At 34.1% G+C, this 12,798-nt stretch overlaps 1 protein-coding gene across 1 annotated transcript in view; it reads right to left on the bottom strand.

Annotated features, from left to right (window-relative positions):
• CYP39A1 (cytochrome P450 family 39 subfamily A member 1) overlaps nucleotides 1-12,798 on the bottom strand; it is a 198,767-nt gene that overhangs the window by 114,158 nt on the left and 71,811 nt on the right. The gene's annotated exons all lie outside the window — the stretch shown is intronic.

Here is a 12,798-nt window from a genome sequence, read left to right on the forward strand (position 1 = left end):
CAGCCTGCTTAGAGGAGGAGTGCCAGGAGGGAGACAGCATCTCAGTCCTGAACTAGACAACAGGAATGTGGAAGAACATATGCGTAGTGCTTAAAAAATATATTTAACCTGTTATGTCAGTATTAACAATGAAGTTTGACAATTCACTTTTCTGTTGTTGTTAGTGGGCACATGTTGTAAATTAAAGGAAGGTAAATGAAAATTCATGAATAAATATTCTGAGTTTCCTGTTGTTGAAGGAAGTTGATGTATCTTTTCTTGCCAGGAGGATAAACTGAGATGGTATTTGGACTTTAAGAAAGAAGCTGTTTTCTACCCGTGCCCTATTGTTAGATCTGTGTTAACTGGTTAATACTCCACTGCATATACTAAATGCTTTCCCTGACAGCCACAGACTCAGAATATGATGAAAACAAAGAAGGGCATTTGCCTTATTACATATTCCATTACAACTTGGACTTATTACTATCAAGAATCTCAATATGTAAGAAAAATAATTTATTTAATTGAAACTAAGCTGGATAGGTCCTTTTAATAAAGCAATTTCTGTTACCATCAGTCTTTCAGTGGCATTTTAGAACCTTGCTTTATATAAAGTCAGCCAACTCTGGCGTGCATCCTTTCTTTTCTCCTCTTTCCTAACACTAAGGGACCTAGAGAGAGAAATAACAATTTAGAAGTCACACTGAAGCACTCTAGCCTGACTCTTATTCAGTTTGACAAAGCTTCCTGCCTAAAATGTGATAAGTATAAACTGTCTGTAGTATACAATTACATACCCAATCACAGAATAAATATCCTTTTTCCTATTTTAGAAAGGTGAGAGATTTCTTCAGATCTACCTATATACCATTTGCTCCCCCAGCCCCAGATGGTGGGCATTTCTGTTTGAATCTTTGTGGTTAGAGACAGAGGCTGTAACTGTTGAAGTAGCAGAACTCAAAAAACTCAGACTCAACTTGGAAAGCCCTTAGAGCTAGCCAGGTAAAATTTGTTTTGATGGACATTGATGAGGTTGAACAGAACAAAGTTTACAAGTTCTCTGTGGTTACGTAATATATAAATCACTGCCATTTGTCGGGGGGGAGGGTACTTTAAAATACTTTAATGTGATATACTAATATGCAATGGCTTATTGTTTTTCTAGTTACAGAATGTGGAGTTTACTCTCTTCAAATCTTTAGGTGGTCTACTTTTGCATTGCATTTGTCATCTGTATGAATTAACTTGTTAAATATATTAAAATATATGTGTAAATTTCCAAGTCTGTGTTGGAACCACTTTAAATTTGTAATTTTTAAAATTAAGTAAAGGTTGGATCAGCATAATTACATGAAAAATGGAAAACATTATTTAATTTCATTCTTTGGTGGGCTTGAGGTGGGCTTACACCATGTAAGTACTGAGATTATTCCTTGGCATCTAGAGCAACATGAAGAACTGGAATTTTTAACCAGAAATGACTCCTTAAGATCATCTGGTTTAACCCTCTAATTTTACATGCTAGGAAACTGAGACCCAGTGAAGTAGAGATGCTCAAACTCTTATTTGAGTTATTTAATAGCAGAGCCACAGACTTAAAAAAGAGAGATCTCCTAATTATTATTAAAATTGACAGTTATTGTGTGCACTAATTAAGCACTGAATGAATGTTTTATGTCATTTTTCATGACAGTCCAGTTCAGTACTCCAGTGTCTTCCCAAAACAAGATTTTTCATTATGGCATTTCTTGTTTTAAATGAATCTGAATTTAAGATTCATTTTTAAATGAATCTGAATTGCCTCTTGTATAGATTTTAGAATGGAGTTATCCTACTTCAGTTTAACATTAAGATCCTCCATAATCTGACCATATCCTATATATTCAAAATTTATTCCATTCTATTCATACGTTTCCAGTGATAGTATATGCATTAATGTATCCTGGACTTCAGCTTTATTTTTGCCAACTTGGAATCATTTTGTTCCTCTCCAGAATAACCCACAGTAAATAAAAAGGAATAAAACTTACAGTAATTTTTATGTCTATACTCATATATTTAGCCATTTCAATCCCACTTTCTTATTATAGTACCACTATATGTGATATTCTGTACTTCTCTTCAGCTCAGTGTTGATAATATCTAGCATCTAACTTTATTTAGCTTTGTTTTTACATTTTCTTTCTCTTCCCAATTTTTTCTCATTGAAAAAAATTATTTTTAATTAAGTGCAATCTATTCTTTATAAGTGGATTAGCAAATATATTTAAATAAAGGGATAATGTTTATTACATTTGATTTTAGTAAGAAATAATATGTCTTCACTAGGTCCTCCAAATCCTTTTTATTGTAAGCCACTAGTGGGTGGGAAATACCTTCTGTTTTTATAAGATTTTCTATTGTCATTAGTAGCACTCCTTTTCTGTTAGGTACTAAACAAAAATTGACTGCAGCTACATATAATATAAGTCAATTTTGTCTTCATTATTATAAGAATCTGTTACTATTATATAAGACTAGCCTGAAATTTCTCTTTCACTTTACTAAAAGAAAGAGGAATCAAATTCAAGGTTTTAAATGCAAAAGAATCTGCTGTTCAGTCATCTTCAAACTTTCATGCATTCATTTATTTACAATTGATGTAGTTACACATAAACATAAAAGCAGATTCCCACAAGTCCTCCTATAGGAAAATTAGTAATTTTTTTTTAATTTTTTTTTATTAATCAAAAAAAAGAAAAGAAATTAACACAACATTTAGAAATCATTCCATTCTACACATGTACTCAGTAATTCTTAGTATCATCACATAGATGTATGATCATCATTTCTTAGTACATTTACATCGATTTAGGAAAAGAACTAGCAAAACAGCAGAAAAAGATATAGAATGTTAATATAGAGAAGAGAATTAAAATAATAATACTAATAAAAATATATATATATATAAAAAGGAAAAAGAAAAAAACAAAAACAAAAGATACAAACAAACAAACAAAAAACTATATTTCAGGTGCAGCTTCATTCAGTGTTCCAACATAGTTACATTACACTTAGGTATTATTGTGCTGTCCATTTTTGAGTTTTTGTATCTAGTCCTGTTGCATAGTCTGCATCCCTTCAGCTCCAATTACCCATTATCTTACCCTGTTTCTAACTCCTGCTGGTCTCTGTTACCAATGATATATTCCAAGCTGATTCTCGAATGTCGGTTCACATCAGTGGGACCACACAGCACTTGTCCTTCAGTTTTTGGCTAGACTCACTCAGCATAATGTTCTCTAGGTTCATCCATGTTACTACATGCTTCATAAGTTTAGTCTGTCTTAAAGCTGCATAATATTCCATCGTAGGTATACGCCACAGTTTGTTTAGCCACTCGTCCGTTGATGGACATTTTGGCTGCTTCCATCTCTTTGCAATTGTAGATAATGCTGCTATAAACACTGGTGTGCAAATGTCCGTCTGTGTCTTTGCCCTTAAGTCCTTTGAGTAGATACCTAGCAGTGGTATTGCTGGGTCGTAATCCATTCTGCCAGTCTATGTCTTTTGATTGGGGAATTCAGTCCATTAACTTTTAGGTTATTACTGTTTGGATAATATTTTCCTCTACCATTTTGGCTTTTGTATTATATATATCATATCTGATTTTCCTTCTTTCTACACTTTACTCCATACCTCTCTCTTCTGTCTTTTTGTATCTGACTCTAGTGCTCCCTTTAGTATTTCTTGCAGAGCTGGTCTCTTGGTCACAAATTCTCTCAGTGACTTTTTGTCTATAAATGTTTTAATTTCTCCTTCATTTTTGAAGGACAATTTTGCTGGATATAGAAGTCTTGGTTGGCAGTTTTTCTCTTTTAGTAATTTAAATACATCATCCCACTGTCTTCTAGCTTCCATGGTTTCTGCTGAGAAATCTACACATAGTCTTATTGGGTTTCCCTTGTATGTGACAGATTGTTTTTCTCTTGCTGCTTTCAAGATCCTCTCTTTCTCTTTGACCTCTGACATTCTAACTAGTAAGTGTCTTGGAGAACGCCTATTTGGGTCTATTCTCTTTGGGGTGCGCTGCACTTCTTGGATCTGCAAATTTAGGTCTTTCATAAGAGTTGGGAAATTTTCAGTGATAATTTCTTCCATTAGTTTTTCTCCTCCTTTTCCCTTCTCTTCTCCTTCTGGGACACCCACAACACGTATGTTTGTGCGTTTCATATTGTCATTCAGTTCCCTGATCCCCTGCTCAAGTTTTTCCATTCTTTTCCCGATAGTTTCTGTTTCTTTTTGGAATTCAGATGTTCCATCCTCCAGTTCACTAATTGTAGCTTCTGTCTCTTTAGATCTACCATTGTAGGTATCCATTGTTTTTTCCATTTTTTCTTCTTTGTCCTTCACTCCCATAAGTTCTGTGATTTGTTTTCTCAGATTTTCTATTTCTTCTTTTTGTTCAGCCCATGTCTTCTTCATGTCCTCCCTCAATTTATTGATTTGGTTTTTGAAGAGTTTTTCCATTTCTGTTCGTATATTCAGCATTAGTTGTCTCAGCTCCTGTATCTCATTTGAACTATTGGTTTGTTCCTTTGACTGGGCCATATCTTCAATTTTCCGAGCGTCATCCATTATTTTCTGCTGGTGTCTGGGCATTTGATCAGATTTCCCTGGGTGTGGGACCCGGCTGGTTGAAAGGTTTTTCTGTGAAATCTCTGGGCTCTGTTTTTCTTTTCCTGCCCAGTAGGTGGCGCTCGTGGTGCTCATCTGTCTGCGGGTCCCACCAGTAAAAGATGCTGTGGCTCCTTTAACTTGCCAATCCGAATCTCGCAGTCGGCCTGGGAAACCGCACGTGGAGGGGGGGTCGCCGGCCGCCGCGGCTTGGGGGAGTGCCGGTCCAAATTGCCCAGCTGGCCCGAGACGCCAAGCGTGGCGGGAGGGCCCCGCTATCCAACGTTCCCAGTCGGACCGGGGAACCACGTGCGTGGAGGGGACCCTAGTCGCCAGCCGCCCTGGCCGGGAAAACGCACATCCCTCGGGTATCTCACCACAGCGGATTCTCCCTGCCCGTTCAGCCGTTCCAGAATGGGGTACGCTGTCTTTTTGGTCTCTGTCGTGGCTCCGGGAGCTGTTTCGTATTGTTTCTGTTTCTTTAGTTGCTGTTCTGGAGGAGGAACTAAGACCCACGCGTCTTACTAAGCCGCCATCTTCTCCGGAAGTCAAAATTAGTAATTTTAACACTTGATAGTTAAAAAAATTTTTTTTTGGAAAATACATGATTCTGTTCTCCCTAATTAAACCAAGACTCTTTAAAGATGAGTATTATGCAAATATATATTGTTGAGTTCCAAATAATCTGAAAGAAAGGCTAAATCTAGATTTTAAAGACCTTTTTCCTATTTTGGGTTCTACTTCTGACAGAGTAGTATGACTCGACTCAAGTCCCTTCAGTTCTCTGGATTTTTGTTTCTTTATAAGACAAAGGGATTGAATTCTAAAATCTTGACTCGTATCTTAAAAGGGGCCCTTTTATTTATGTCATATTTTAAAAATAGGACTTTTTTATTTAATTAAGATTTTTTCCTGGGTTTAACTTATTTTCACATATTTGAAGATTAGAGAAAATTTGTTCAGACCTTAAAATGTAAGGCAAACTTGTTTTATGACTGGACTGTTTCACCCTGAAATCCATAATTCACAGGATAGCAAAGTCATCTTCCTTCAGACAATTCTGGGCACATCATCCCTCCATTCTTTCTTACCTTCAACAGTTCCTTCATACACGTGTAATAAAAATTAAAATCTTAAACACTATATCCAAGATCCTCTCAATCTGATGCCAACCTCCTTTTCTGATCCTTGCCTTTCACTGCATGCCTGCATCCTACATCTTTGCAACTACACTGCTCTACATATTTCCCTGAAAGTGTTCTACCCGTGCCTGCTTCTCATGAGGTACTCACACTGTGCTCTCCACCTGGCTTTCCTCCCTCCACCACCACTCATTCATCTTCATTTCCATTGGTCAAATCCTCTCTCATCTCTAAAATGATCACATACTACCTACTCTCTGAAGCCTTCAGCATTATCAAAACCTCTGTGCTCCCATAGTACTTTATGACCCTCTGAAACATAAGTTAACACTTATGTTTGTTTATACATATGTTTGCTTCCCCTACTAGAGAATGAACTGCTTAAAAACAAGGACTGTATAACACATCTCTACATCCCTTAGAGACTTCAAATAGGAATCACATAAAGGATATTTGTTGAATTGAAAGTTTTGATGTCTCAAAACTTTTTGTTTTTGTTTCTAGGAGAGGGAGAGGGAAAAGGAAACATTTATACACACATGATTAAATTATATGTTCTTTTCTTTTACCTTCAGATAAATTGTGCTGCATCAATAACACTTCTGAGTTCATAAGATTCTTTATCATATTTAGGTAGTTAATTGCATTTAAAAAATCATGTGTTTGAACATTTATGGTATTATTATAATTTTTAAGAAGTATTTTTCACATTTTAATGGCTATTCCACAAAAATCTGCAATTTGATAGTTTTAAGTAATACAAAATATTTGATTAGTTCATGCGTATTTGTTAAATATGTGATATTCTTACATTCTTCATTTTAGAGTGTGTATGGAAATTATATCATGATTTTAGCCTTTATTGATACCTTACTACTGCACATTTTACCCACTTGTATTTTATTATTTCTGAATTTTAAGGACTACATGATGATTTTTCTCTCCCCATACTTTACCTCCAACAGACTGCTGTGATTATCAACAGCAGCAGGAGCCACTTTGAAGGTTTAATTAAAGCTGATGAAGATGCTTAAAGATGTCTTTTGCTGAAAATATCTGCTAATAAACAGGAATATATGTGAGTAAATATACTGTGTTATTCTGATCTTTGAAAATAAATATTTTAAAATGCCTAACTGGTGGTTAAGCATAACCATAAAATATGGTTTTATTTAACCATAAAAATATGGTTAAAACATAATTTTGTTATGTTCTGGTGTGGTTATGAGTGAAAATATTAATAACAAATTTAGAGATGCTTTCTAAGCTTAATCTTTTTTCTTTCACAGCTAAAATAGAAACTGGCTTAATTTAGGATGTCAGATTTGAGATTTGTCATAAGCATAAAGGATGCTCATAGCTCATCTCTATAATTTTTATTTTATGGTTGCTCCTATTAATCCAGCTGTGCTCTGACTAAAAAGGATGAATAACTAATAATTCCAGTGATGGACATGTTCACTGGCTAAGGATGGAAGAGGAAATAAAATTGGAATTACTTTAAATATTGGAGAATGAGTGTTTTCTTTTTGATACTGTATTGAACTCTGATTTCTATGATACTGTTCCCTCCTGGCTCCCCTCTTATATTTTTAATTCTTTCTTTTCAATCTCTATTGGTTTTTTCTTTGAGCTATAAAAATGAAAATTATAGACCAACATCTCACATAAATATATATGCAAATATATCATGACCAAATGGGATTTATCCCAGGAATACATGATTGGGTCAACATTTGAAGATTAATCAATGTATTTCACTGTATCAACAAACAAAAAAGAAAACAAACATAGTATTTCAATAAAATGTGAAAAAGTATTTGATAGAATTCAATATCCCTTCAAGATAAAAATTCTCAGCAAATTCAGAATAGAAGGGAATTTCTCTACTCTATAAAAGGATCTAAGTAAAACCTGTAGCTAACATCAAACTGGTGAAAGACTGAAGGCTTTCACCATAAAAATTGGGAACAAGGCAAGAATATCCCTTCTCACCATTTCTATTCAAAATTGTACTGGAAATCCTAGCAATTGCAAAGAGGCAAGAAAAAGAACTAAAAGGCATACTTATTGGAAAGGAAGTTATAGAACTGTCTTTACTAACAGATGATAAAACTATGTAGAAAATCCCAAGGAGTCTGCAAAAAGGCTACAAGAAATAATAATCAAGTTATCAAAATCACAAGCTATAAGATCAATATATAAAAATAGATTGTATTTCTGTATACTAACAAGGAACAATTGGAAACTGAAATTTTAAAAATCAATGCCATTTACAATAGCATCAAAAATATGAAAAACCTAGGAGTAAATCTTTAAAAATGTGCATAAAATTTGTTCACTGAAAATGAAAAAACACTGCTGAGAGAAATTAAAGACCCAAATAAAGAGAAAGAAAACCTCCATTCGTTAATTGAAAGACCCAGTATGGCTCAGGAGTCAATTTTCTTTAAAATGATCTCTAGCTACAATGCACCCTAACCAAAATCCCATCAAGTTGTTTGTGTTTTTGTCTTTTTTGTTGTTGCAGAAATTGATACGTAATTCCTAAAATATATTTTGAAAAGTAAAGACCTTGAATAAACAAGACAATTTTGAGAATAAAGAATAAAGATGGAAATTTTATACTGACTAATTTCAAAATTGGAATTTAAGCTATTTAGACAATAATCAAGACAATATGGTATTGGCTTGATATATAATCAAGATATATATCACTGGAACAGAATAAAGAGCCAAGAAATAGATCCATGCATATATGTTCAAATGATCTTTGACAAATATGCCAAAGTAATTTAATCAGGAAAAGCCAACCTTGCAACAATTGGCACTATAACAATTGGATACTCAAATGTAAAAACAAAAATAAAACTAAACCGAAACCTCAGGCCTTACCTTGCAACATATACAAAATTTAATTCCAAATGGATCATAGACTTAAATACAACAGTTAAATTATAAGACTTCTAGAAGGAGAAAATTCTTTTGACATTAGGTTAGGTGAAGATTAGGTTAGGCAAAGATTTCTTGAGACGCAACATGTACCACCTATAAAAGAAAAATACTGAATAATTTGACTTCCCCATAATTACAAAGTTTTGTTCTTTAGAAGAGATTTTTTTAAATGAAATGACAAACCATACACTGAGAGAAGATATTTTCAAAACTTATCTGATCTAAGGCTTATATCCACATTATCTATGAACTCTTACAACTCAAAAATAAGAAAACAACTCCTTAAAAAATGGGCAAAGGATTTGAGCACATACTTCACCAAAGAACACATAGGATGACAGATAAGCATACAAAAAATGTTCAATATCATTAAGAAAATGCCAATTAAGTAAAAGATGCTACTACAAAACCCAAGAATGGCTAAAATTTAAAAGAACTTGATAATACCAAGTCAATTGGTATTATTGACTTGGTATTATTAGTGGTCAATATGCAGAGCAACTTTTATGTTGTTGGGAATGCAAAATGGAGCAGCCACTTTTGAAAGAGTTAACAGTTTCTCATGAAGTTAAACATATATTTACTAAACAACCTAGCAATCTCACTCCTAGTATTTACCCAAGAGAAATGAAAATATATATCCCACACAAAGGTACGTATGAAAATGTTTATAGCAGCTTTATTCATAACCATTAAAAATTAGAAACAACCTGAAAGTTCCTCCTCTAGTAAGTTTTTCAAATGTGGTATTCCCATGTAATGACTACTTCTCAATAATAAAAATAAATGAACTATGGATACACACAACAACATGGATGAATTCAAAGGCATTATGATATGTGATTATTTGTATGACAATCTGGAAAAGGCAAAAATATAGGAAAAAAATTATATCAGTGATTACTAGGGACTGAGCCCATCGGAAGTGGGCAGATAGACTACAAAGGGGCATGTGGAAACTGGATGATGCAAATGTTCTAAATTTTAATCATGGTAGTGTTCATTTACAACTCTGTACATTTGTATATTTGTGGTGATATATATTTACACTGTATACAAATAGATACTGTATACAAATATACATATGCATATATTTGTCAAAACATCATCAAAATTTGGCAAGCCTTTACCTAGACTGACAAAAAAAAGAGAGAGAACAGGTGGTGCAAAGGTTGGCTCAGTGGCAGAATTCTCGCCTGCCATGCCAGAGACCTGGGTTTGATTCCCAGAGTCTGCCCATGCAAAAAATAAAAAAGAGAATGCAAATAACCAAAGTTGAAAATGAAAGGGGGGATATTACAACTGATCCCACAAATTTAAAAGATTATAAGAGAATACTAAGAACAATTGTATGCTAACAAATTAGATTATCTAGGGGAAATGAACTTATTCCTAGAAACAAATAATTGCCTACACTGACTCAAGTAGATCTCAACAAGCCAATAACAAATGTTAAATAAAATAAAAATTTTAAGAATTCAGAAGAAAAGTGACCACTTATTTATCGAAAGGAGACACTTTTCAAATTGGGTGATGCACAATGCTGAGACAAAAGTGCTCCATTTTTCCCTGAGAAAGAAGCAGTTTATGTACTAAATACAATGAGATTACACAAAGAAAAGTATGATTGATTAAACAAATACAATAAGAAAAGCAAGGCTTATAAGGGGTTGGAATGTTAAATAACAAAACTTATTTACCCCTGATGAAAGTTCTCATTTCAGGGAAATCAAGACAGGTTAAAAGAATGTCAAGAATGTAATTCTGATAGTAAGCTCAGAGTCTCAGATAACTTGTCTTGCAGATAGCTTGTCTTAGGCATATTTGGGCAATTTTCCTATGTACAGACAAATTAGCTTCTATTTTAGTCATGTGCAGATAAGTTGGCCTTTGCTTTTGAAATATATGGCTAATTGGCCTCCAGGCCCTTGCCAATTCATTTAACACACATAAAGAGATTAAATTGGTAATCAAAAACCTCTCAACAAAGAAAAATCTGGGTCCAGGTGACTTCATAGGTGCATTCAAAGAAGAATTAACACCAATCCCTCCAATCCCACCAATTCAAAGAAGAATTAATACGAATCCCCCTCAAATGTTTCCAAAAGATTGAAAAGGAGGGAATTCTTCCTAACTCATTTTATGAAGCCAACATTTCCCTAATGCCAAAGTCAGATAAAGACACCACAAGAAAAGAAAACTACAGAACAATTTTCCTTATGAACATATAACAAAAGTTCTTATGAACATAGATGCAAATCGAACCGACCCACATATTGAAAGAATTATACAACACAAACCAGGGTGATTTATCTCAAGAATCTAAGGGTGGTTCAATATAAGAAAATCAATCCATGTGATACACCATATAAACAGAATGAAAGAAAATATATATGATCATCTTAATTGATGCAAAAAGGCTTTGACAAAATCAACAACCTTTCATGATAAAAACTCTCAGAAAAACAGGGAATACAAGCTAATTTCCTGAACATGATTAAGGGTACATAAGAAAAACCCATAGCAAACGTATATTCAACAGTGAAAGCCTGAAAGCCTTCCCCCGAGATGAGGAGTACCATCACTATTCAACATCATCCCTTTTCAAACAGGATTTCTTTTTACTGTTGAGCTTTGAATTCTTTATATATTATAGCTACAAGTCCTTTGTCAGATATCTGATCCACAAATCTGTAACCTGTCTTTTCATTCTGTAAACCGAGTATTTCTCACTTGAATTATTTTTTTAAAAATTCATTGAGCAGTAATTTTCTAAGTATCTTTAAGCAGGGCTAATTAGAAGTGTAGAACTAAAGACTCTAAAGTGTATCATGTTTCTGCTTACAGTTATTGATGTATGGAAGTCGAAAACAGTGCCAAATAAATATGATTTACTTATTTTGCCCAATTTCCCTGCATCATGTTTCCATAAGAACATAGAAAGAACTTACAATATAGTACCCTCATATCTCTTGGACATATTTTATCCCTCCCCTCTTCCTTTTCCATTAACCCTTAGATATTTTTGGTAGAATAAGATTAATACTTCTCCCTCCTTTCTGAAGCCAGGGGCCTCTCAAGAATAATAAAAGGGAAGATTTTTACGTTTTATGCCCCCCCCCACCTTTTTAGTTATAGAGGAAATAAAGGAAAAGCTAGAAATTCCTTTTCCCTTTGACAGAGTACAGGATGAATAAAAGAAAACCATGGATTTATTGCAGAATGAGTACCACATCCCCCCAAATTCCTTGGCAGTGAGGCATAGCTGAATGCAGAACCTGCAGTGTGATGACTAGAATTTTCCTAATCCTATTCAGCTGTAGGAAAATGGGCTAGATGGTCTCTGATGTTTACCCTGGCAATGATAGCCTATGATATAAAAGTAGTTAAAGAAAATTACTGGCATCTAAATTACCTAGCAATTAGGAAATGTTTTGTATCATTATGAGGAATTTTATCATTTCTAGTTTCTTTTTGCTTTTCCATTTTTGAAATATGAATTTAATACATGTTTGCCAAGTTGAAGAAACAGAGGTTAAGCAGGAAAACATTAATAATGCTTTTTTCCTACTTCATATCATACTTCATCAAAGTCATCCATGCTACCAGTGTAGGGTGTCCACTTTTTTAGAAAGCTTCTTCCATCTGAGACAGTTACAGGAATGGTCATTTGGCACTTTGTGAGGGTCACTGAATACAAAATTCTTAATTTAAAGGAGTTAGAGAAACTCAAACTCAGCTTCCACTTTAATTAGGTGTGGGGAACCAAATAATATACATGGAATTGCATAGAATAATGGCATTGAAATATTGAACAGCAATAGATTCATCCAGATCCCACTCTATAGTCCAGACATTCTGAACTCTTGTTTTTACTGCTTATTCTCCCTGATATATCCCCCCCCCCCATCATTCTCCTCTCCTTTCCACATGATAAGGATTGTTTCATTTTTGAGATTCAGTTCAAGGGTAGACAGTTTAGTAACTGAACGTAAGCTGGAGCTTCTCTCTTGTAATCAAAATCTCTTGAAATATCAAAAAAAAAAAAAAACACACAAAAAAA

This window comes from Tamandua tetradactyla, chromosome 5, assembly GCF_023851605.1.
Source record: "Tamandua tetradactyla isolate mTamTet1 chromosome 5, mTamTet1.pri, whole genome shotgun sequence".
Taxonomy (NCBI): Eukaryota; Metazoa; Chordata; class Mammalia; order Pilosa; family Myrmecophagidae; genus Tamandua; species Tamandua tetradactyla.